At 36.2% G+C, this 25,706-nt stretch overlaps 1 long non-coding RNA gene across 5 annotated transcripts in view; it reads left to right on the plus strand.

The window, feature by feature from the left end:
- The window catches only part of LOC146394805 (uncharacterized), a 655,226-nt gene that overhangs the window by 299,416 nt on the left and 330,104 nt on the right, over window positions 1-25,706 (plus strand). For all 5 annotated transcript variants that reach the window (XR_014835895.1, XR_014835891.1, XR_014835893.1 and 2 more), the window contains one exon: window positions 19,286-19,374. This is a non-coding gene — a long non-coding RNA (uncharacterized LOC146394805). The remainder of the gene's footprint in view (window positions 1-19,285; window positions 19,375-25,706) is intronic.

Raw genomic sequence — 25,706 nt, forward strand, 5'->3', positions numbered from 1 at the left:
CACAGCAACGTGGGATCCAAGCCGTGTCTGCAACCTACACCACAGCTCACGGCAACGCCAGATCCTTAACCCACTGAGCAGGGCCAGGGATTGAACCTGCAACCTCATGGTTCCTAGTCAGATTCGTTAACCACTGTGCCAGGATGGGAACTCCGTATTTCCTGTTCTTACACCAGGTTTTTTTCCTTATCTGATGGACGAAAATTGCTTCTTTGTTTTAATTTATATTTACTACATGAATAGTGAAGTTGAATACCTGTTCTTATTCATTTATAGTTATTGATCTGTGAATTGCTTATTTCTATCCACTGTCTTTTTATTTTCTTTTCCTTTTTTGAATCAATATTTTTACAGATTATACTCCATTTAAACTTATTATAAAATAATGGCTGCTTCCCTGTGCTGTACAATATATCCTTGTTGCTTATCTATTTTATATATAGTAGTTTGTACCTCTTAATCTCATACCCCTATCTTCGTCTACTGTCTTCTTCAATTGGGTTATTTGCTTTTTCTTTTTAACTCATATGATAACTTTATATTTTATTTTTCTATTATATACATTGCAATTATTTTCTTCCAGACTCTTGTCTATGTTTTAACTTTGGGTAAGACACTATTTTCCATAAAAATAGTGCTTGAAAAAATATTTTATGAGGAAGAATAGACCTCTTTCTCTTTTTTCCCTCTTTTGAAAATTTCCCCTCATCCATCACCTGCAGGGAAAAGCAATAAAATGGCTAAGTGGGTTTGAAAAAGAGAAGAGCAGCCTCTGACATTCTGGCCTGGCATTCACAGCTAGACCTTGGTATTCCTGAATTGAACATAAACACTCTCACAGAATGCCAGGGCCAGCTCAGCAGGATGGGGCTGAAGAACGGGTGCCCTGGAACTTAAGGAAAAATAGTTAACATAAAACAAGACACAGAGACATTTATCTTAAGTAAAGGTGGGAGCCGGGGACTCAAGGTCTCAGGGACCCAGAGCTCTGCCTCTAGAATCCACACTGCTTTTATTGTGCTCTTTAGATGAGATCAATTGAGGAGTGGCTATGGGTGGAATACAGGGTTTGTTTACTATTATATAAGTTCTTTTACTATTTAAAAGGCCACTTAGGTGGTAAAGGGTTAAGCTCTTACTCTGACCTCTAGGCACATAACAGTTCTTAAGCTTAAGTCATTTATGTCTTTAGGTCTTTGTTCTTAAGCTTAAGTCATTTACCAGCACTGTGGCTGTTTTTCCAAGCAGGAAGATGGGATAAAGTAAGACAAGAAGATGGGATAAAGTAAAGAAGGACAAGATGGAGTTTTCAAGGAAACATGTCTTGTGGCAACAGAACATCACCATCACACAAGGATGCTCTGTGACCAGGATGGGTTAGGAAAAAAATAAGACCACTCCATAATCACATCTGAATGGAGACAAAAGATGAACGCTGTGCAACTCACAAAAAAGTGATCGCGTATTCCGCTATTCTGGCTAATATGAATGACTGCCATTTTGCTACCTATTTACAGCTTTACTTTTGCTTTAGACTGGACTCTCAGTAATAAGATTTATTAAGATACTCAATCATCCTATTACCCTTTCTTCCCAACAGCATCCAGTTCAGAGCAAAACTCTGCTTCCTTGAAATTTCCCCCAAAGCATCTTATATACACCCAAATCCTGTATCAAGCCCTTTCTTTTATCTTCTTACCGAATCGCCCCATGGTTCCCTATGGTATGTTATCTTTCACTGCAGTGCGTAATACATCCTCCTTGTTTAAGTATGGTGTGTCCTATTGGTCTTTGGCTAGAGAGCTTTGAAAGAATAATGTGAAAATGTTGTAGCTCATAGTTAAACTGCTTTGTTTTTTAATAGAAAATGTCAGTCCAATGAAATCTTTTAAGACTTTACCACATTATCATGTGTGGGTCATGCAGTAGTTGTAGTTTTGAGAGATACTGTGTATGGTAGAGTAAACAGTATCAGGGAATCAGGGTACCATAGTTGAAAAAGCACTGCATTTGATATGGAAAGGTCTGAAATTGCAACATACTAGCAGGACAGTTTTGGGGAAATTTGTTAATCTCTCCAAGCTTCGATTTCCTCATCTGTAAACAGAGATAATAACTCTTCTTACAAAGTTGTGGTGAGGATCAATGACATAAAGTATATGGAGCTTCATGTAAACTAAGACATATTCTGTAAATTTGAAGGACTTAAAAAATAATGTTAGAGCTGGAAGGGAAGTGGTTGAATGCACATTCACTTTCATTACCTCATGGGGGGGAGAAATACAGAGAAGGAGAAATGGCTTATCTTAGATCCTAAAGTGATTTTGGGGGTTAATTTGCGATTAGACTTCAGGTCTTGTGATCCTTAGCTTAGCATCCTTTCTATTGCATGAAGTATCTTTTCTCCTTTATTCTTTATTTGCTTCACAATAATAAAAATAATTCTATTGAATGATTTTTTGTAGATCACACAATTTTTATTTTATTTTAAATTATTTATTTTTTGTTGAAGTGAAGTTGATTTACAGTGTTGTATAGATCACACAATTTAAGTCCTCTGAATCTTCCCAACAATTTGTAACATGAAAGACTTTATGAGGAATTCCCATTGTGGCTCAGTGGTTAGTGAACCCGACTAGTATCCATGAGGATGCAGGTTCAATCCCTGGCTTCACTCAGTGGGTTAAGGATCTGGCATTGCTGTGAGCTGTGGTGTAGGTCACAGATGCAGCTTGGATCTGGGGTTGCTGTGGCTGCAGCATAGGCTGGCAGCTATAGGTCTGATTTGACCCCTAGCCTGGGAACCTCTGTATGCTGTGAATGTGGTCCTAAAAAGGCTTTGTAAGATTATGGTTAAGCTGCAAAAGTGTATTTGAAAACTAGTTGCCAAACTTTTTGTATCTGAATGATTCTTGTGGAGTTACCCCTATTTCATTTCTTTTCTTTTTTCTTTTCTTTTCATCTTCTTTTTTAATATATTGACCCTCTTCATCTAACCAAGAGTCAGAGCCTTATTTGATAGTGGTTTCACTTAGTTATAATTGGGTGGTGTACAATTGTGTTTGCTCTGTCCTGCAATACAGGGTTTAAAAAAAAATAATCTTGGAACCTGAGGAAAGTATTCTCTTCACTGATTACAAATTGCTATCTATTTGCCGGTTGGCTCTTTGTTCTGGTTGCTTATTCTTTCGAACATGCTTGACTGCACAAATCACAAAACAGAGGGATAAAAAGATCTTTTGAAATCTGTATTTGCTATGTTGCAAGCTCAGTAACCATAAGAAACACAAAAGCCCAGGGCTTTAAGAATGAACCAGCATTTTGCTGTTTTGCTTTCTCCCTTAGCATTTTAAGTATGTGGGGTTTTTTTAATCATTGCTGAAATGGAGTCTTTATTGCAGAAAGAGATTGTGTTTTTATGTGCATGTGTGTGTGTGTGTGAGTGTGTGTGTGGGGGTGCCCAAATCTTAAGAAGCAATATTTTATGCTATAGGCAAAGAATGGTAATGTAGGCATCATAAATAAACAGGAATTTCTTGTGAACCTTCTAAACATTGCTCAGGAATTGATTATACAAATCTATTTTTTACTCTGCTTCTACAGTATTAGAATAAATGTTTACTATAGCCTTACCCTAAAGGACTTAGATTATGGGAACTGACATTGAGGCAGGTGAAAACGGAGACAAATGATCAAATGAGCCTTTTCATTCTCTCCCTCACTCACCTTTCACACATTTTGGAGACTTGTGCTAGTCTCCGTTTTCACTACGAGAATGCAGAGTGAATAAAACAAAGGCCGGCCCTTATGGAGCAGCATGTGAAAGTTCCCAGGTGAGGGAGCAGACTTGCACCACAGCAGGAACCTGAGCTACAGCAGTGACAACACTGAGTCTTTAACTGCTAGGCTACCAGGGAACTCCAAAAAGCTTCTTAATGAAGCAAGAAGCAGAAGACACAAGTCAAGGAGACTAAGTGCTCTCTTGGTAGTGACAGTTCTGTAACTTCTCTCAGCTTCGTAGGTGAGTCACTTGCTATGCTGTTCATTTTTCAAACTGACTTTCCTCAGTTGTGCACTTCTTTGCCATCAATGGCTCAAGGCGTCACAGAATGCAAGCCAATTTAAATATTAGTGTAGATGCATTTTTAGGAAGATATGCCTGCTTTCTAAGTTTACATATGGCATCCCTGAATCAAATATAAATAATAGACTTTTTTTTTTTTGCATCCGATAGGAAAATAGGCATAGGTAACAGATAATTTCGAAGAAGTTCTATAACTAATACAATATAACTATAACTAATTAGTTATAGTTAAATTGTATTAATATAATTAGTTCTATAACTAATACAATATTCATTTCCTCACAAATCTGGCAAAATATACTGCTAAAATACCAGAAAATGTAGCATCTTGTGAAAGAAAAAATTTTTACAAAATAAGATACGTTTTACTGATAAGGAAATTGAACCTCAAGTAGTTAAATGATTTCTTTAGGTTCACCAGCTACTAAGTGCCAGAGTTGCAAATCATAATAACTCATTTAATTCTCCCAATAACCTTTTGATTTAGGTACTGTCATTATTTCTCTTTTGCAAACAAGTAACTGAGGTCTAGAAAAAAGGTAAGTTACCTGCCCAGGGCTGCATGTCTAATAAATGTCAGAGTCAGGATTTGACCCTGGGTGTTTGACTTGAGGGTCCATGCTTTTTTTAAAAAAAATAATAATATATTTTATTTAACCCAACAGATCCAAAAGAATATTTCCATGTGTAGTCGGTATATTGCATAGGAGTCCATGCTTTTAAGTCTGCACTATCCTGCCTCTCTGGAAATAGCTAGACTCACAGTTTCCTGACTTTTTCCCCTCAACCTCTCTTCATGTATGGCCATCCCCCCCACCCCTTATACTGTGGTGCTAAATACATATGTACAAATACATACACACAGAGATACCATCAAACATTTTAAACATAGGAATGTGTGTATGTATATGTATGTCTGTATCTTCTTTGCTTCTCCGTGTGTCTGCAGAACATGATTGATAGATGACTCAGCTCATAGAGCAAACAGACTAATTCTGTTTTATCATGAGCCAGAAAAAAAGAAATGCTTCCTTTAGGCACTCTAAGCATAAGGCAAGATGATGAACAGGGTGCTAATTAGCTCTAGTTCTATCAGCCTGCTGTCCTTTGTTGGGGGCCAAGAAGGAAAGAGGTTAGGTTGTGCATAGCAATATGGTCCACTGGCCTGATTACAAGGCTCCAAGAGGGCTTTTGCAGCGTGAGCATATGGGCATTTTGCAGTATTTACAAGAAGAAATGTATGCACTTTGGCAAATAGGTTACAAATGGTTTCATGTTGGAAGCCTCTTTAACTTCTACCCATAGGTATTGTTGCTTACCATTCTTTTAGATATATTTTTTAATTCAAAGAAAATAATTTACTTAGCTATAACCCGAACTATGATTTTTCTAGAGGAAAATATGAAAAAAATACCATTAGAAAAATAATTTAAAGGAAAGAACATTTGTCTTAGAGTAATAAATCATGGGATCGAGTCCCATTTCTACCCTGTGTATTAATCATACCTTCTTTGTACCTGGAGAAAATTAACCCATCGGGTACCCTAGTTTCACTTTAAATTAAAGTGAATTTCATTTTAAAGCAGCACTCTCAAAACTCAAATTAGGGCTCAGTACTGCCTGGAATTTCAGTTGTTTTCTATAGCCAGCTAATTTTTCCACTTTCTGAGATCTTATTTACATGCCTTCTCTCTTCATAAACTTTATATACTGCCCACCTCTTACTCCCAGTCCTGTATGTCCCATAGAAAATGGAAGCCATGGAGAGAAGCCTGCTCCACCTTTTGACTGCAGTCTCCAAACCTCATGTTTGTTTACCTTCTGTCTTCTTTTACAATCAAGGAAGTGTCTCTGTTGCTCTAAAAGGGCACTCTCTCCGCAGTTACAGTGAATCTCATTCTCTTTCAGCTACTAAGTGTTTTACTCTTTCGGTTACATGCTCGCTGTCTTGCAGCATTGGTTTCTCCCTCGCTATTGGATCATTCCTGTGAGTATACAAATACGCTGTACCATTCTGCCTTCACACTTCTTATCCTCCATCTGTAATCCAGTTCCTCCGCTCTCCTCACTGCAGTACCATGCAAGAGCTCTGGATTCTCACTCTTTCTTCTTCCCAGCATTCCAATCTCTACTTTTCCCATTCTAGACTTCCTCTCTCCACCCCACTCATCTTGCTTTTGTCAGTGTTACCAGTGACTTCCATATTCCTAACTTAATGATCCACCATCAGTCTTTATTTTACATAGTTGGCCCCTCCATCTTTGTTTTAAAATCTTATTTCCTTTTCTTTTGTAATTTTATATTTGACCTGCTTTTCCTTCTACCTCACTGACTTCTCTTTCCTACTCTCATTCACTGGATCCTACTTTCTTCAACCCTGAAACCTTGGTCCTATGCTTTCTACTCGTTTTTTCTACACTCATTAGATCCCACCCAGTCCCTGCTTTTTAAGTTTTTTCCCCTTATCAATTTACTACTTTTATTTCTTTCATACATAGGTGATGAAATGTCGTTTGTAAAGGAATTAAGTGGTGGATAAGATTGCAGAGCCAGTTTTTGATCAGATTTTATAGGTCTTATATGCTCAGCTTTACAGACTCTATTTTGTAGTCAGCAAAGTGCCAAAGATAATTTTTTCAGCAGGTTAAATTTAGGAAAATAGGAACATAATATGGGAAGCAAAGTGTATCGGCCATGAAGTTACAAAGTTGAACATTGTAGTGTCTTGATGTAAGATGAGCAAGACCTGAATTAGATATTTTGTGAGCCTGACAAAGTAATAGACAAAGAAAGACACCAAAAAGACTTGGTAAAAGTTGGTGAATGACTGAATAAGAGTGGAGAAGAGTAGTGCCTCCTCCTGATTCTTAATCCATGCAAGGTGGATAAGGTGTTAATGTTGGTAATGAACACATTTCTCTCTAGGGACTGGCTCCAAAACTGGAGCTAAATGTACTCTTATGGCTACCCTTGAATTTACATAATGATATATTGATCTGATTTCTTTTACAAAGTCATCTTTTTTTTTTTTTAATTGCCCGCACCTGTGGCAAATGGAAGTTCCCGAGCTAGGGGTCGAGCCACAGCCACTGCAGAAGCAATGCCGAGTAGTTATGTTGTGAGCCACACGGGAAGTCCTGCAAAGTCATCTTTAAAAAATATTCTTGTATTCAGACTCTTTGTTCTGTTTTGATCTTTCTGCTGTCACTGAAGACCACTGTGTACTTTTTCTTTGTTTTTGGCCAAGGGCTATTGCAAAAGCAATGAAATTATGGCCTAGTTCTGTGGGCAGAAAAAGGAAGGTCTAGAGGGAAAACTGATTTGGGCAAACAGATGTAATTTCAGTCATGTTAGGTTTAAGGTGATGTCAAGGTATCCCAGTGGAAATGGCAGTTACAGAGATGAAGCTTGAGCTCGGGAAACACTCGGAACAGTGCATGCAGTCTGGACAGTCATTGGTCGGGATGTAATGGCTCTGAGACATAGCTAGGAGCAGTGTTCTAAGGATTGAGACCGGAGATTACATTTCACAACCAGCAGAGGAAATAAAGCCAATCAAAAAGACAGATAAGATGCAAGGAGAAGCTTAGGGGGGAAAATATCAAGAGAATGAATGGCCTAGGAGACATTTTGCAAAGCTGGGAAGGTTGACTATGCTGAATGCTGGGTGGGGGGGCTGTCAAAGAAAATAAGGACTGAGGATTTTGCAATAAAAATGTTGACCTTGGAGAGTACATTTTCAATGGAGGGTAGGGGTGGGAGTCTTACGGAAAAAAGATGAGTCAGTAATGAGGAAAAGAATGCAACATAAGAAAAAAGAGAAATAGATCTAAGGGATGGTATTTTTAGGAAAGAAGTATTTCTTAAAATGCTGTAATAGGTTATTGTTTTATTTTGTGGTAAATTATACAGGCTTATTGTAAAGATTAAGAAATCCAAAAAAGTACAAAAAAAGTTAAAAAAACACATGAAAAACAACACTACAGAAAAATAATCAGGATTACTGTTTTGACACATGTACTTGCAGACAATTATCTATGGATATTTTTTGGTTTGTTTTTGTTTTTTTTTTCATTTTTAGTTCTCCATATCTCATTTATATGGTTCAAATATTAACACCAGATATTTATTGGAAAGTAACCCCATTTATTATGCATATGGGAAAAAAAGAGAGAAATGGCATCAGTTACACAATACTGCCAATTCTTTCTCCCTACCCAATGGCTCTTGATAGAAGACTCATGAATTGAAAATCCTTCCCAATGGGATGAATATTATTTATTTTTAATACAAAGAAATGTCTCACTCTGGAACACAGTTCAGTTGTATAGATCCCTGTTATGAACCTTCTTTCTTTTCTGTCTGAGTGATCAAGAGGAGTACTGTTTGGTTCATCCCGAGGTCATGTGTGTATTTTCAACTTTAGGCTGTAACCATGGCTCAAAATGTTTACTGCAATTCTCCCAAGGGGAAGTGAGATTGTTTTCATGTATTCAGAGTAGAGCCGTGCCTGTCAATGGTCTCTTCGCCCATGGCTGCCACATCAAAACTAGAGGCCTGGTATCTTACTGGGTTAATTCCTTCTAAAAGCCAGGCAGAGCAGAGAGTGTCTAAAAGTATTGGTTCAGCTATTTTATCATTCTTAGGAAAGTTTAACAAATCAGACATTCTTACGGCAGGATCCTTTGGACCAAGTACTGTGCACTATTTTGATTCATGATGCATAATTAGCCAAATCATTGTTGCTGTCCAAACACTTGCTTTTGACTGTACTAGAATGAAAAAGAAATACATCCACAGAAGGTGAAGCTCCTTTATAGGCTGGAACCTGTATCATAACTTTCATTCTAGTCCTTGAGGGTAAGAAAATCACAAACAGAATTTTAAGGAAATTTTTTTTTGTCTTTGTCTTTTTAGAGGCGCACCAACAACATATGGTGGTTCCCAGGCTAGGGGTTGAATTGGAGCTGAAGTTGCTGGCCTACACAACAGCCACAGTAACTTGGGATCCGAGCTATGTCTGCAACCTACACCACAGTTCATAGCAATGCTGGACCCTTAACCCACGGAGAGCAGCCAGGGATAGAACCTGCGTCCTCACGGATACTAGTCGGGTTCATTAATCACTGAGCCATGACGGGGACTCTGAAATTTTCTGTATACATATATGCATTATTGTTATTGAATCATAATATATATTATTTGGTAGCCTGCTTTTCATTACATGATATGCTCACATATCAATAAATATAGATTTGCATTACCAGTCTTAATGGAAGAAATGGTCCTTGATTCCATTTCCAATGGTTCTTGATGGTCCATAAATCATTTCATAAACCTTTTATTAGTGGCTACTCTGGGTGTCCAGGATTTTATCAACACAAGTAACATTGGGAGAAATTGCCTTATGCATATAGTAGCCATCCTTATTCCCAGTTTGCTTTTTGTTGTGTCAGCTACTAGAAGTCAACTCCAACCTGATAATATTAAAAGAAAATTCCAGAAATAAAAATTCCCATGTTTTAAACTGTGCACCATTCTGTGTAGCAAGATGAAACCTCACACCATCCTGCTCCATTCTGCCCCAGACATTTATCATTCCTTGAACAGTGGATCCCTCCTGTTGGTCACTTAATAGCTGGCTCAGTCATCAGATTGACTGTCATGGTATTGCACACTTGTGTCCAACTAACCCTTATTTTTCTTAATAATAATGATAGCTCTAAAGCACAAGAGTGGTTATGCTGGTAATTTGGCTATTCTCTTACTGTACCTAATTTATAAATTAAACTTCATCATAGTTATATATGTATAGGAAAAATGTAATATATATAGAGTTTGGTGCTATCCACGGTTTCAGGCATCCACTGAGAGCCTTGGAATATATCATCACCAATAAAGGGGGACTGCTGTACATAGTTTTTCCCCTGTGCAATTAGTTTCTTGGGATAAATTCCTAAAATTGAGATTTTTAGGTCAAATACTAGCAACACACTTTGTTATGTGTATTAGTGTTGTGCTTTAGTGAATGTATAAAGAAACGAGTAATTTTATTCATTATTGGTATCAAAGTAAATATAATTTTGTAGCGATTGTCACTTGACAATATGTAATAAGATGGAAGAATTATTTTAAAATTCTTTTGTGAAATGTAATACACAGGAAAGGCATACACATATATGTAACATTTAACAAATGTTCGTACAGTAAGTACCACTGTAATATTAGACTGAGATCAAGAAGCGTAATACTACTGTCATTATAGACTTTCCTCCTGTACCTCTAGTCAATTGCAATTCTGCCTCTCCCCCAGTGGTATCATAGTTCCATCTGAGTGCTACATGCGTATATGCACCCTTAAACAAGATGGATCAGGGTCATCATCCTATAGCTCGCTGGCCACATTTGGCCTGCCATTTGTTTTTTTTGTGAATAGGTTTGTTGAAACATGGTTCCATCCCTTCGATTATGTGTTGTGTCTGGTGTTTTCCTTGTCACAATGTCTGAATTGAGTTTTTGGGACAAAAACCAAGTGGCCCTCAAGATAGAAAATATTTACTATCTATCTCTTTGTAGGAAAAGTTCGCCAGTCCCTGATAGAGATTAACTTTGCCTGTTTGAACTTTGTCTAAAGATAAGTGTATACTCTTTGTGACTTGCTTTTTCCCTTCAACATTGTATTAGTGTGCCTCATTCATGGAAGGCCATTGTTTCCTGATGTTTAAAACCCTTTTATGGATCACCTGATAATTAATTTCTGAAAGAAATTACACACATTAATTTTTTATATCAAATGAACATAAAGCTCTAATGTTAAATTTCTTCCGAATTGAGTTAAAACTGCAATTAATACTAGCATACAATGGATTAAAAATGATGTATTAAAATTTTCTGAAAATAATTGCTAAACAAATTGTTAACATTTATTGAAAATGCATTTCTTAATGAAATGCATGGAATTGTTTCTACCTCCTTCCCATTCGCTCTTGTAAACATAGACGATTATTATTAATTGCCAGAATGAGACAGAATTCATTATCAATTTTGTCTTCATTTCTTTTTTAATGCATGAAAATTCCACTTTGGTCTCATAAATAAGTGTATGAAGTGGTAGAGGAGTTTTTCTTTTGTTGAAATTTCACTTAATTTAAAAAATTCTTTGTGAATTACATACTCAAAATTATATACTTTATATATAATACATTTAAAATTATGTATTATATGTAATTATATGACAACTGCAAGTCATTCTTCAATTTTGTTGACAACAAAGCATTAGAAATTCACTTACTTGCAAAAGGATTTGCTATCAGTTCATTAGAGTTGCCCACTTCCTCAGGCTGATTATCAATATTGCTAATTATTCTCCTGTCCTTGAGGTGATTATTTTTCTTTTCTTTTAACCTTTTAAAGTTATTAACTAGAATACAGATACAGAAAGTTCACAAAACGAGTATATGGTTTTTATCTCTACACCCAGCTATCAAACAGTATAGATCGTTGCTACCCACACACAGTCCCACCTAGCATAGGCTGGGTCTCAGTCTTTCTCCCTCAGAACATAGTTTAACACATTTGAGACATTTGTCTGTGTTTATCTGTCTGTGAAGATCAAAGATGCTAGGGAGGAATAAATGGTGAAGCACAGTCTTGAAGAATGCAAGAGGGAACACAGTCAGATAAATTCTACATTGTTAAGAGGTGTTAGTCTGGGAAAGGAACCTTTCAGTCAAAGAAGAAGAGAGGACAAATTCATTCCACTAGCCATTTAACAAAAGATTTATTAAGTACCTTTTAATTAGCAACACTGTAGAAAGCAATAGATATTTCAAAGAGGAAAAGTACTTGGGCTCTCCTGCTAGATGAACTTCATCCCCTCAAGAACAAGGAAATGAGGTCATGGCTTCTGAGTGAGAGCTGTTTTAAAGGAGAGCAGATTTGGATGTTTGGGGAGTGTGAACAAGATTTCAGAAAGCTACAGTGAGGAAAGCCCCAAGGAATCAATGCATTTTCTTTGCAGGGCTCTGGAAAGAACCAAGCCTAGTGTTTTGTATTGAAAGCTAAGCTTGGAAATCTCATATCATACATCACAGTGAATCTTTATTGATTCCATTTTAAAAATTTCACCTGCCGTGGAATCGCGCCAAAACACACATACCAAATTAAAGCTCAGAAACCAATAAAACATAACAAGAGCTGAATACTGCAAACTCAATTGCTTATTAAAAACGATTAACCTTAAAATGTTAGCTTGTCAGAAAACAATTCCCTTCCTCCAATGTCAGCTTTGAAGCTCAGCTAATTGAAAATACATAGAATTAGGACAGGCAGGGAATTCAATAAAGCAGACCCTGCAGTGGAAGAAACTTTGCTCTAGGCCCTTCCTAGTGGAATTAGAAAGGCATCATCAGGCACATACATGCCCACAAATCTGAGCTCCCAGTCAGCAAGTAAAAATTCTGGCATTTTGAGTTCACCCGTACTGTAAGTCATCTTTGAAAATATCCTATTTGATATGATATTTTAATATGTTACTTTAAGAGTGCTTGTAAATATTAAGATACTTGAACACTTTCAAAATAAAACTATTCAAAAAAGCTAGCAAGTGAGCTTTCTTTCCTGCTGTCTTTCAGCAAAGAAGTTTTGTTTTTTTTCAGTTTTTTTGCTTTCTGTTCTTTGAAAATGTGTTTTCGATTTTGGATTGCTGTAGAGTGGAGTGTGATTACTGAGATCTTAATCAACATTTAAGCCAACAGAAAACAGTTGAAATTGCTATAATCCTATATACTGAGAAAGGTGTTTGTTGTAAATGCTCTGGGCTCTCTGAAGGCTTGGGAAAGGGGGCCTGTGGAACTGACGGGAACAGCAGAGCGTTGATTTAGATCCCTAAGGCTGAGAGAACTGCAAAGGTGACTTGGGGAAAGTTATTTATAAGGTCATTGAATAGAACATGAAAAAGAAACTATTTTACTTCAAATATGATGGGTTTTCGTTACTATTAACTGAATCATAGAATTTGAATTGGAAGAGATTTTATAAGTCATCTGGTTTGGTGATTTCCTAACACTAACTTCCATGCTGACACAAGACTGGGATGGTATTGTTATCAATTCATGACAAACTTTGAAATAAAATAAGAAAACAGTAGAGAGAAGTTTTCTATAAAGCCGTATTCGTTGTTTTTAATCCTGATACTATGTTTCCTACTCTTTGGTCCTAAAGTATTCTTTCTTCTATGAGATGATGGATGTACATAGCGGGATGTCTAAAATGTCTTTGGTTGATAAAATAAAACATTAGTTTATCCCCAATATATATTATAGATTGTATTTAAAGGTGAAATAATGTTCTGGGGCCACTGAACTGGCTTTTAGAGGTAAAGAAAGAGACAGAGTATGGTCCCCACTTTGCCACTTAGTACTCGATTAGATCAAATGAAGCAATTTCTGTTCTTTTCGAATTTGAGGCAGTTCTGACATGAAGCTACACTAGAAATTAGGCAGCATTTATTTAGGTGACCAGGATGTCAACTTTCCTGCACCCCTCTCTTCCTCTGGGGTGCTTCATATCTTTACTTCCCTGTGCAGTCTACAAGGTCCTTATTTTCCCTACTTCCTCTTTCTCCCAGTAGAGTCCAACTTTGAGAAGAACCAACTTTGAGTAATTTATCCAAGTCAGATACAAAGCGAGGGTGAACTGGAGGTGCTAGGTGGCATCGTCCCCTGCACATGATTTTTCCGTCCTCATGTACATTGATCTCTCCTTCTCTTCCAGCTCAATATGCAGGTGGGATCTAAATTCTTATATCACTTTAACACACTGGAACTCCCCTGTTCTATATCCCCCTCCAGCTACCCTCTCATTTCTTTCCTTAACTAAACACTTCCCTTGTTTCTTCTCACTCACTTTCACTTTACTCCAATTTGTTTTTTTCCTTAGTCAGTTGGAACTGCTTTTGTCAAGGTCCACAATAACATCTGTACTGCTGAGACAATGGTCAATTTACCATTTTCATCTTACTCAGCATCTCAGCCTCATTAAACAGTCAGTTCCCTCTTCTTCAAACATAGAAATATAACAAGATTGTCCCATTTCAAAACCTTTGCATTTGATTTCCCTGCTTCTTCAAGGCTTGCTCTTTCTGATAGATCCTTCAGATCTCCTCTGAAGTGATACTTCCTTAGCGAGGGCTTCACTTAATGCCCAGTGTAAGGTAGTTCTGTCCATCACCGCAACCATCAATCACTACTGCCTGATGTTCTCAGCATCCCCACACTCCTTTACAGCACTTATAACTGCTAATTATTGTGTCTTTTACTTATTGTCTGTCTCTCCCAGTACATGAAGCTATATGAAGGCAGGAACCATTCCTTGTTATATTCATTGCTGTACTTCCAGAATACAGCACAGTGCTTGATGCATACTAGTTATCTAATAAAGATTTGTTGAATGATTTAATGGATAGATGGATGCTAATAGTCTAGTCCTACAATCTGTTTAGTAATTTCAAATTAGAAATGCATGCTAAGTCCTTTATGTTTCATCTCTGTAATGATTCTAGCGTCTGTCTCTTCCTTTCAATCCTTACTTCCAGTTCCTTGCTCAAGTCAACATCACCTCTTACTTTAACCATTTAATACAACCCATAACTCCTTCTGCCTCTTATCTTGCCAATCTTCAATCCATACTATATATTGCAGTTAACCTTATATCCCTTCAGAGCCTCAGACTTTTAACATTTTTCTATTTAAAAAACCAACACAGTTCCTGTCGTGGCACAGTGGTTAACAAATCCGACTAGGAACCATGGGGTTGCGGGTTTGATCCCTGGCCTTGCTCAGTGGGTTGAGGATCCAGAGTTGCTGTGAGTTGTGGTGTGGGTTGCAGACGCGGCTCAGATCCCGAGTTGCTGTGGCTCTGGCGTAGACCGGTGGCTGCAGCTCTGATTAGACCCCTAGCCTGGGAACCTCCATACGCTGCGGGAGCGGCTCTAGAAAACACAAAAAAGACCAAAAAAAAAAAAAAAACAAAACCCAACACAACCAAAAGCAAAACCTCCCCTTTTGTCTAAAGAGTTTCTTCTAAACTTTCTGTCCTGCCGTTTATAGCCTTTGAAGGCCCGACTCTAACCTCTTTCAGCTACAAGTGATCATGACATCTCATGAATTCACTTTTTTTTTAAAAAGTGTATCTCTCTCATGGAACTTCTATGGCTCAATGTGCTGTTATTATACCACTGCACTAGACTGAGAGCACCTTGAGGGTGGATACATCACTTTGCACATTTCTTGATACATAGGAAGGTCTATAAATGTTTGCTATTTAAATCATCGAATGACCCACTTCTTGCAGTTCTGTGCTCAGAATCAGGGTACAGAATATAAGAAATAACTGATTCCAAACCCATAAACTGTTTAACTAAAATGAAAATATTTGATGCTGTATATTTTGTTTAAAGCAATGGATGACATCAGCTATGGTAATGTTAAATATTTTTGCACAACTAATTCTTATGGCTTCCTGAGCCAAAACAGGAAAAATCTTTTCCTCAGAAACTGTCCGAATAAAAGGCCATCCAATTAATCACAAAACCCTTAGCAAAAACTGTTGATGCATGTAGCCTTTGTGCCAGACAGATCTGCAAGACATGAAGAGAGCAATAGCCTCAGGCAGCACACTGAGGAGATGGGACTGTAAAATGTGAAAAAGCCCACTGTGAACATTTCCGGCAGAGACTGGCTGCCTGCAGGTCCTGATATTGATCCCTGAGCATGCTGTTCAGACTCCCTTTCACCATCCCTCCAGTCCCTCATGGGACATTCTTGGTAGCATAGCAAAGGGTTCAAATGGCCAATTATAAACTTAATTTTTAAACATTATTGTATAATGTTGCATGGAAACAGTGTAATTAAGGCTAGATTAGTAGGTAGGAATTTGCTTTTGGGGGGTATTTTTCTTAACATAGTAGTTCTCAATTCTAGTTGCACATTAAAGTTATCTGGAGAGCTTCCAAAAACTCAGACGTCCAAGTTCCCTCCCACATACTCGATTTAATTGGTCTGGGGTGGTTCTCAGGCATGGTATGGTTTGTGAAATTTCCCCAGGTAAATCTAATTTGTTGCCAGCGTTGTGAACCATTACAATTTCTTGAAGACTGACATTCTGCTGTATGTTATTAAGGAATAACATAATTGATATTCAGAGGCTTTTGGCTTCATTCTAACATTTTTTTTTTCTCTCTTAAAGCTGCAAACTTGAGATGTGAGTCCTGCACACTCAACACTACAATGAATGCCAGTGAAACTCCACACTTACAGAGTATCAATTAGTATTCCATTGGGTACTAGCTGTTCCAGTTATATTTTTTAGCAGTTAAGAGAGGGTTGACATGCCCTGTGTAATCTCTATCAATCATGGCCTAGTCTCTGAGTAAACAAAGTGCATGACTGATATTTGAGATACTTCATGCTCTATCCCTGTGCGTCTTCTTATCTTCTACTTTCATCCTATGATATGTGCGATTCTCTTTCCAGCTTATGCTCCAATCACACTCAATTATGTTACATTCTCCTACAGGCTTTATGTCTGCAGGATTTTGACATGCTGCTTCCTCTGTCTGGACTTTCTTCCTCTTCTTATCTACCTAAAAATTTCCTACTTAGCCTTCTATACCAAGAGGTCTGCACATTCTGAGTCGGGAAGCAAATTATACACGTCTGTGTGTGTTACATGTATTTTTATTGGAAGAAATCTCATAGATTTCACTACATCCCCGCAAAGGTCTATGACCACATACAGACTAAGACCCATTCCACTTTCTTATGTTCAGGTGTGACACGGTAGAAGCACATTCTAAGACCTCCTAGTCTCCAACTGCCTCAACCAAGTCTCCTATCACAGTTTTCTTGTGGGTTCCCATAGTACTTTAACTACCTTCTTTCTACATCATTTTTACTTGTCTCTCTTTGGACTGACAGCTCACTGAAAACAGGGACAAAGATTTATTTATCTCTAATCCCAAAGCTCTATAACACATATGTTCACTTGTGTAGAGCTGGGGAGAATATTGATGCTCAGCATTCGTGTAACTGTCTCCTCTTCTCCAAGAAAAGCCTCCTCAGTATTTTAATTATATGAGTTCTAGAAAGAAAAAAATACATAAAATGAATGTTGGGAATTGTCTGTAAAATAATTTAAGACAAATATGCAGAACTTAAAGATGTTTACTTATAGACTAAAAGACTAGCACCCACGAAATAGATGAAGATAGATTCATGACAAGATACACCACTGTGAAATTTCAGAATGCTGGGAAGAAAGAGAAAATTGTACAGGTTTCCAGAGGATTAAAAATAGAATTGGAATGGCTTAAGAATTTTCAACACCGTCAATACAGAACAGAAGGCAATGCAGTGATAGTTTGAAAATTCATAAGGAAAATGATACGGGACATATACAAGCTAATAAATATATAGGTAAAAAATAGATACTTTCAGACATGTGAGCTCTCAAAAATTTAAAATCCCTGTACACTTTTCTCAGAAAGCTACTGGAGATTTTTTTCTCCACCAAAAGGCAGAAGCAAGCCAAGAAAGAGGAGGATGTGCAGAAAATAGGAGAGACAGTGCAGGAGAAAAAGAAATGAAATCCCTAGAAGCGTGGTAAAGGGAGACCCTTAGATGACCGGCTTGAACATGACATGGAGGGAAGTTAGTAAAGATTGTTGGCTCTGGGAGAGTAATCGTTGATAGAATGTGAGTTCATCATTCATAGAACAATTGATGTGGCTAGTCTCGGGAGAAGATTTAGACACTTAGTAAAAAGATTGCAATTAAGAGCTAATAGAAATCAAAGTACAATTAAGTTAGAATTTGATGATAAAATCAACATAAATACATACTTCTCAACGATCCATGGATTATCATAACGGAATAATTAGAACTTAATGATTTTGAAAATATTAGGGATTAAGCTTGTGAGTAGCAGCAGTGTTTCAATGACAAATTATAGGCTTAAATGTTAATATTGGAAAAGAAGATAAACTTGGAAATTAATGTGCTAGAATTAGAAAAGAAACAGCAAGGTCAATTCTGGAGACCTGAAGTGAACAGCTAATAATGATGCAGTGGAAATTAATAAAATGAAATGGAATCAATAAAGCCAAAATTTCATTCTTTGAAAATAATAATAAAAGAGACACACCTCAGGCAATATGAATGAAGAAAAAGTAAAGCACAAATAAAATTAGGAATTAAAAAGGATGAATAACTATAGATACAGTATAGATTCAGAGGCTAATAGAATAATGAACACTTTATAATAAAAATTTGAAAATTTAGATCAAATGGGCAGATTTTTTAAATATATAATTTCATAAAAGTAATACAAGAACTATATAATCTGAAAGCCACAAACATTAAAGGAAATCAAGTATTAATTAAAATTGGTATAACAAAAAAAATTGGTATAACAGGTAAAACACCAGACCTAAATTTTTTCCAAAGAGAACATTCCAATTTATATGAAGGATTCTAAAAAACAGAAAAAGAGGAAATGCTCCAAGTATGTTTTATGAGGCTAGCAGAACTTTGATACCAAGCCCACACAAATAAATTTCAAAAAAGATATTAAAATTGATGTCCACTCATTCAGAAAACAAATAGTAAAATCCAAAATTTAAAAGCACTTATGTGGATTCCTTAAGGTCTATGATGAAGCCTACTTCTGGCACATGCCCGGCATCACTGATAATCTGGGATAACCACCACTGCCCTCCCCCCGCCCCAATTCTTATCCTCAGGTTTCCTGTTGTACTCAAGCAATGTGGAACTGGACGACAACCACATGTGACAGCCAGCCTGTGGCCATGACTTTTCAGGGAACATATGCTTACTGTTTCACCCCTTGCTCTGCTCAGCACCAAGACAACCTTTGCTGCAGTTCCTTGAGATTAGAGATGGGGTGGGTTTACTTTTGTTTCACCTTACTGTGAGGATATGGTCCTTTGGGATCCCAAATCCATTTGGAGAGAGTCTGCTCCTAAACTCTTTGGCTTAGGTAGGCTCTGGGCCTCCTCTGCAGTCTCTTAATATGAGACCTCTCCAGACTACTAATTTTTACAAGACAGGGCTCTAAAACCTGAACTGTGGAGCCTCAACTAGCCTACCAGTTTTTAATACTATTAATGTTCCCTCCATCCAGGGTTGTTTCATTGGAGCTATTGGTCAAAATAACCTCAGATGCCAATATGGAACAGAGAAGTGGTGAATCATCTGTGACAACCTTTAGCAGTGAGTATTATTCATGTGATATTTTTTCTGTTTTATTCCTTTTTATTTTTCATAATACCCTTTTAATAGATTTGGGCCTGGTGTTTTTGTTTGTTTGGTTTTTTTTGTTTTTTGTTTTTGTTTTTTTTTTAATGAGCGTATCTTTGAATGAAAAAAGATTTTCCTGGGCCAGCTTGGGCCAACTATTTGTAGGCTATCTAGGGCTTTTCCTTAATGGTCACAGTTTGTGCGTGTGTTTATGAGTCTTTTCTTTATAAGGTGTTTTGTAAGCTGGTCCAAATTAATACGTTTGCATGGGATATCCTGTTGTCTCAGAATATTTATTGAAGAGACTGTTATTTCTGTATTGAATTAACTTGCCACTCAATTGAACACAAATTGACATGGGTTTATTTCTGTACTCTCAACTTTATTCCATTGATTTACATGCCTATGTTTATGTTACACACAGTCTTGATTACTATACCTTTAGAGTAAGTTTTGAAATAGGGAATTGTCCCTTCCAACTTTCTTTTCCTTTTTATTATTCTTTTAACTTTCCATAAATATTTTAGGATCAGCTTGTCAATTATGCTAAAAATAGCTTAGATTTTGGGAGTTCCCTTGTGGTACAGTGGATTAAGAAGGATCCAACATTGTCACTGTAGTGGTCTGGGTCACTGCTGTGGCCTGGGTTTGATCCCTGGCCCAGGAACTTCCACATGCATGGCCAAAAAAAAAAAAGTAACTGAGATTTTGATAGGGATTACAATGAATCTTCTATAGATAAAATTTTGAAGTATTGCTGTCTTGATTACTTTTCAAATCCATGAACACAGGATTTATTTCCATTTATTTAGGTATATAATTTATTTCAACATATTTTGTGGTTTTCAGTATACAAGACCTATACTTTAAAAAAATTTATTCCTAAATATTTTATTCTTTTTTTTTGTTTTGTTTTGTTTTTTGCTTTTTAGGGCCGCACCTGTAGCATATGGAAGTTCCCAGGCTAGGGACTGAATCAGAGCTGCAGCTGATGGCCTACGTCACAAGCCATAGCAACTCAGGATCTGAGCCACGTCTGCGAGCTGCACCACAGCTCACAGCAACACCAGATCCTTAACCCTCTGAGTGAGGCCAGGGATCAATCCTGCATCCCCATGGATACTAGTGGGATTCGTTACCACTGAGCCACTATGGGAACTCCTATTTTATTCTTTTTCATTCTATTTCATGCAGAATTGTTTTCTTATTTTCATTTTAGGTTACTCACTGCTGATATATAGAAATACAACTGATTTTTGTACATTAATCTTGTACCCTGAAAACTTGCTGAACTTAATATTTATCATAGTTGCTTTTCAGGCTTCTTAGAATTTTCTATATACAAGATCATGTCACTTACAAATAGAAAACATTTTTTAATTTTTTGAAGATCTGGATGCCTTTTTTTTCTTGCCTATTTGCCCTGACTAGAACCTCTATTACAATGTTGAATAGAAGTGGAAAGAGCAAACATACTTGCCTTGTTTCTAATCGTAAGGGGAAATTTTTTCAGGATTTTGTCAGTAAATATGATTACTGTTAGGTATGGGATTTTCATAAATGCCTTTAATCAGATTTCTATCCATAATTTTTTGAATATTTATATTATGAAGGGGTGTTAAGTTTTGCCAATTTTTTTCCCTGCCTTATTGAGATTTGAATATACACACACACACACATATATATACATATATTTATATATATTTTTAATTTAGTCACTGGTTTTCATATGTTCAACTACCATCTCATTCCTGGGATAAATCCCGCTTGGTCATGGTGTATAATCATTTAATTTATTTGCTTTGCTAACATTTTGTTGAAAGTTTGGGGCATTGTATTTATTAAGGACATTGTTCTCTAACTACTATTACTGTGTTGTCTGTTCCTTTAATTTTGTCAGTTTTTGCCTTATCTATTATCGGTTTCTTTTTTAGGTGGACATATATTTTAATTCTTATATCTGCATGCAGTGACCCTTATATCATTAAAATTTTTTCCATTTTTATCTTCAGTAATAATTTTTCTCTGTAGTCTATCTTGTCTGACATTGGTATAATATATACTTCAGCTTTCTTTTGGTCATTTTTTGCACTGTGTGTATTTTCACTTTTACATTCAACTCATTTGTATGTTTGGATCTAATGTGTATCTTTTGTAGATGGGAAATGATTCAGTTGTGGGTTTTAAAATATAATTCCATCTCCCTTCTGCCTTTTAACTTGTGTGTTTAATAATCTATTTACTTTCAATGCAATCACTGATAAGGTAGGATTTAGTTGCATATGGCTATTTGTTTTCTACATGTAATTTCATTTCTATCCTTCTCTTCTCCTCTTACTGCTTTCTTTTGTGATAGGTGAAATATTTTCTAGGGTACAATTTTTAATTCCATTTTAGTATTTTTAATTTTTAAAATGTTATTTTGATAGTAGTTGCACTGGGAAAAACAATTATAATCTTAATTTATAGCAATCTAGTTCAAACTAATGCCAACTTAATCTCACTAGTAAACAAAAAATTTGCTCCTTTGTGGTTTCATTCATTCCCAATTCCTTTGTTATTGTCATTCAGATGGCAACTTTACACATTGTATGCCCATCAGTAGAAGTTTATAATCATTTCGTTATGCAACTGTCTTTAAAATAAGATAGGAGAAAACCAGAAATAAAACAAAAATACATTTATAGTGTATTTATACTTACCTATGTGGTTATTTTTAATCAGTGTTCTTTTATTCTTCATATGAGTTTTGGTTACTCTTTAGTGAGCTTTTATTTCAGACTGAAGAACTCACTTTAAAATTTCATATAGGTCTGCTAGAAGAGAATTCTCTGTTTTTGTTTATATGAAAAAGTCTTAATTTCTTCTTCATTTTGGAAGGATAGTTATTGGATTGGTTGACTTAGAGGACTGCTTTTAATATGACATCTCACTGCTTTCTGTCCACTATGTTTTGTGATGAGAAATAAGCTGTTAATCATATTGAGGACATTTCATATGTGATAAGTTCCTTTTTTCTTGATGTTTTCAAGATTATCTCTGTTTTTAGCTTTTGATAGTTGAATTATAATGCATTTTGATATTGAGCCCTTTGAATATATCCTACTTGGGATTCACTGTGATTCTTTGCTATTTAGACCAATGTTTTCTTCATCATATTTGAGATGATTTTAGACACTATTTCTTCAAATGTTTTTTCTGCCTCTTCTCTCTCTATTCTTCTCTGGGACTCCTGTTATCCATATGTTTTTATGTTTGATGATGTTCCACAAATTTCTAAGGCTCTGTTATTCTCAAAAGTTCTATTTTATTTCTATTCTTCAGACTGGATAAACTCAATTGATCTATTCTCAAATTCAGGGATTGTTTCCTCTGCCAGTTCAAGTCTGCTGTTATGCCCCTCTACTGAACTTTTCAACACAAATATTGTAATTTTCAACTTCATATTTTTATTTGATTCTATTTTATAATTTATATATATTTATATTCTGTATTGGGTAAGACATTGTCTTCAAACTCTTTTACCTCTTTTGACATAGTTTATTTTAGTTGTTATTTGAAAATATTTAGAATAGCTGACTAAAAATTTTGTCTACCAAGTCCAATGTCTGGCCTTCCCCAGGGATAATTTATATTGACTAGATTTTTTTCTTGTTATATGGGTCATACTTTCTTCTTTCTATCAATATCTCATAAACATTTTTATTGAGAACTCAACATTTCAAATAATATTATGTGGCAACTCTAGAAATAAGATCCTCCCAGAGGTTTGTTTGTTTATTTGTTTGTTTGTTTTTTCCCCTCTTTTGTTGTTGGTTTGTTTAATGGCTAAATAATTTTTTGGAGCTAATTCAGTCAGGTCTGTGGGTTTTTCTTTTTTCTTTCTTTTTTTTTGGTTATGTGTAGTCACTGAAGTTTCTATTTGATTAGCTTATTGATCAACTAACGACTGAACCAAGACATTCCTTATTTCCTTAATTTCCCAGAAGCATAACTGTCCCCATCTTTAGCAAAGGGCTCTCTCTGTGTCTTAGAACGTGCTTTCAACATTCAGCTATGTAGTTTACAACTCAGGATTACCTTTTACTTCATGCTTGTGTAGAACCACTGAATTAGCCTAGAGACTTCTCAGGTTTTTCGTGAGTGGGTACACAGTTGTGGGCATGTGCATAGCGTTATAAAATACATGTGGCTTTCTAGTTTCTCTGGAATATATTGGGACGTTGCTGTGAACATCTAATTTCTCATCTTTTCCTCAAGTTTTCTGATTAGTTTTTTGTTTGCCTCAACTGTCATACTCCATGTTAGGCAGCTGTAATGTGAAACACTTGCCTCAAATTATTTTTTCAAGGACACTCTTGGGGAAAGGACCATTCTCTTTGGGTGATCCTTGATTTAGGTCAAATAAAGACATCCTTGGAATGGAGTGTGCTATGGAAATACCAGGCAGCTCAAACAAGGAAAATTCTCTGAGAAGAGCCTTTGGACAATTTTGTATTAGTCTGCTTGGGATGCTATAGAAAAATACTGTAATCTATGTGTCTTAAACACAGAGAACTATTTTCTCATGGTTTTGAATGCCAGACACCTATGGTCAAGGTGTTGACAAATTTGATTTCTGGTGAGAATGCTTTTCCTGGCTTTCAAATGGCTACTTTTTTTCTGTACACTTACATGGTCTTTCCTCTGTGTCCATGTAGAGAGTGAGAGAGAGCAAACTCTCTTATGTCATTTCTTATAAGGACACTGATCCTATCAGATCCAGGGCCCCATCTTAATGACCTCAATTAACCTACTTAATAAAGGCTCTATCTTCAAATATAGCCAAACTGGGAATCTGGGCTTCAACATACGAATTTTGGGGGTACACAAACCTTAAACACATAGCAGATCTCTAACTCTATTCTGTTCTCTCCAGTGACTGCTAGGAGGCTCATTTTCACTGTGACTATAGGCTGTTATTCTTCATGAATACTATGGAGTTGGAGCAGAGGTGGTGGGAATACAGAAAGTTATGTGAAAAGCTGACTGAAAGTTCCTTGATTTAGTTGTTTTTCCTCAATAAATACTCCCAATTGCTATCAGCCTTTGGTTAATTTACATAGTTCTGAAAACACTGGCATTGGTAATGTTATCAGCTTTTTGTTGCTTTTATGGTGGATATAGTTTTCAGAGATCATAACTCTGTTCTTTTCACTGACAGCTGTAAGTTTTCTAAATAGTACCAATATATAACTCATACCAAATTCTGTGTTAGTTGCCTATCGACATGATGATCCTGCACAACAAGCTGCCTCCTAATAAAATAACCCTCTGTTAATACACATGTCACTTTTAGGGTTTGGCTTATCTTGGATGAACTTATCTGGTTAATTCTTCTTTTCCACTTGGGTTCATTTATGTCTTATTGTTGGTTGATCTTTGATAGCCTCAGCTAGGATGACATTCCTTACTCCATGTCATTCTATATCAGTCCAGACCAGGAATCGTCTCATGAAGACTGTGTTGAAGAAAGAAAAAATAAACATAATTTTTTATTTGTCAATTCTCTGCTTATATTGAATCTGCTGCTACTCCTGTGCTATATACAGTCAAATATACTGAATCAGTGTGGGAATGTACTACCAAAGCACGTTGTTATAAGGGGGTACAAAAATTGTGGCCATTATTTGAGTCAAAGTATTACAGGTAAATTTACTTTATACTTTGGAGGATTTTTCTAATTGTCTTCCACCTTCTTATGTTGTTCCTGTAGAACCAGCTGACATGCTAAGTTTTGTTCCTTTGTACATTATTGCCTCTTAACTGGTTGCTTTTAAGATCTTCTCCTTGACTTAGATGTTCTTCAGTTTCACTAAAATATGTCCAGATAATTATTTTTATGTAGGCTACTTGAGATTTGGCATTTTGAATATAGGGATTCATAGTATTCATTCTTTTTTTTTAATTTTTATTTTTTATTATTTAATGAATTTATTGCATTTATAGTTGTACAATGATCATCACAATCCAATTTTATAGGATTTCCAACCCACAACCCCATAGTATTCATTCTTCATGGAAAACACTGAACCACTATCTTTTCAAATAGATTTTTTAAAATCTCCCTTACTCTTTCCTTTTCTCCTGGAAGTGCTAGTGGATGATGTTTGAAGTGCTTATTTTGTTCTCCATGTCTCTTAACTACTGTTTCCTATTTTCTGAATAATTTCTTTAGATATACCTTCCCTAAACTGATTTCACCAGGCGCATCCAAAGTAAAAATGGAAGTTCTTTTTTATTTTTTTATTTTGGATGGTACTGTA

The sequence above is a fragment of the Sus scrofa genome, chromosome X, assembly GCF_054392235.1.
Source record: "Sus scrofa isolate SSC_HxYL_T2T_F1_AM1 chromosome X, Sscrofa_HxYL_maternal_Yorkshire_Landrace_v2.0, whole genome shotgun sequence".
Classification (NCBI taxonomy): domain Eukaryota; kingdom Metazoa; phylum Chordata; class Mammalia; order Artiodactyla; family Suidae; genus Sus; species Sus scrofa.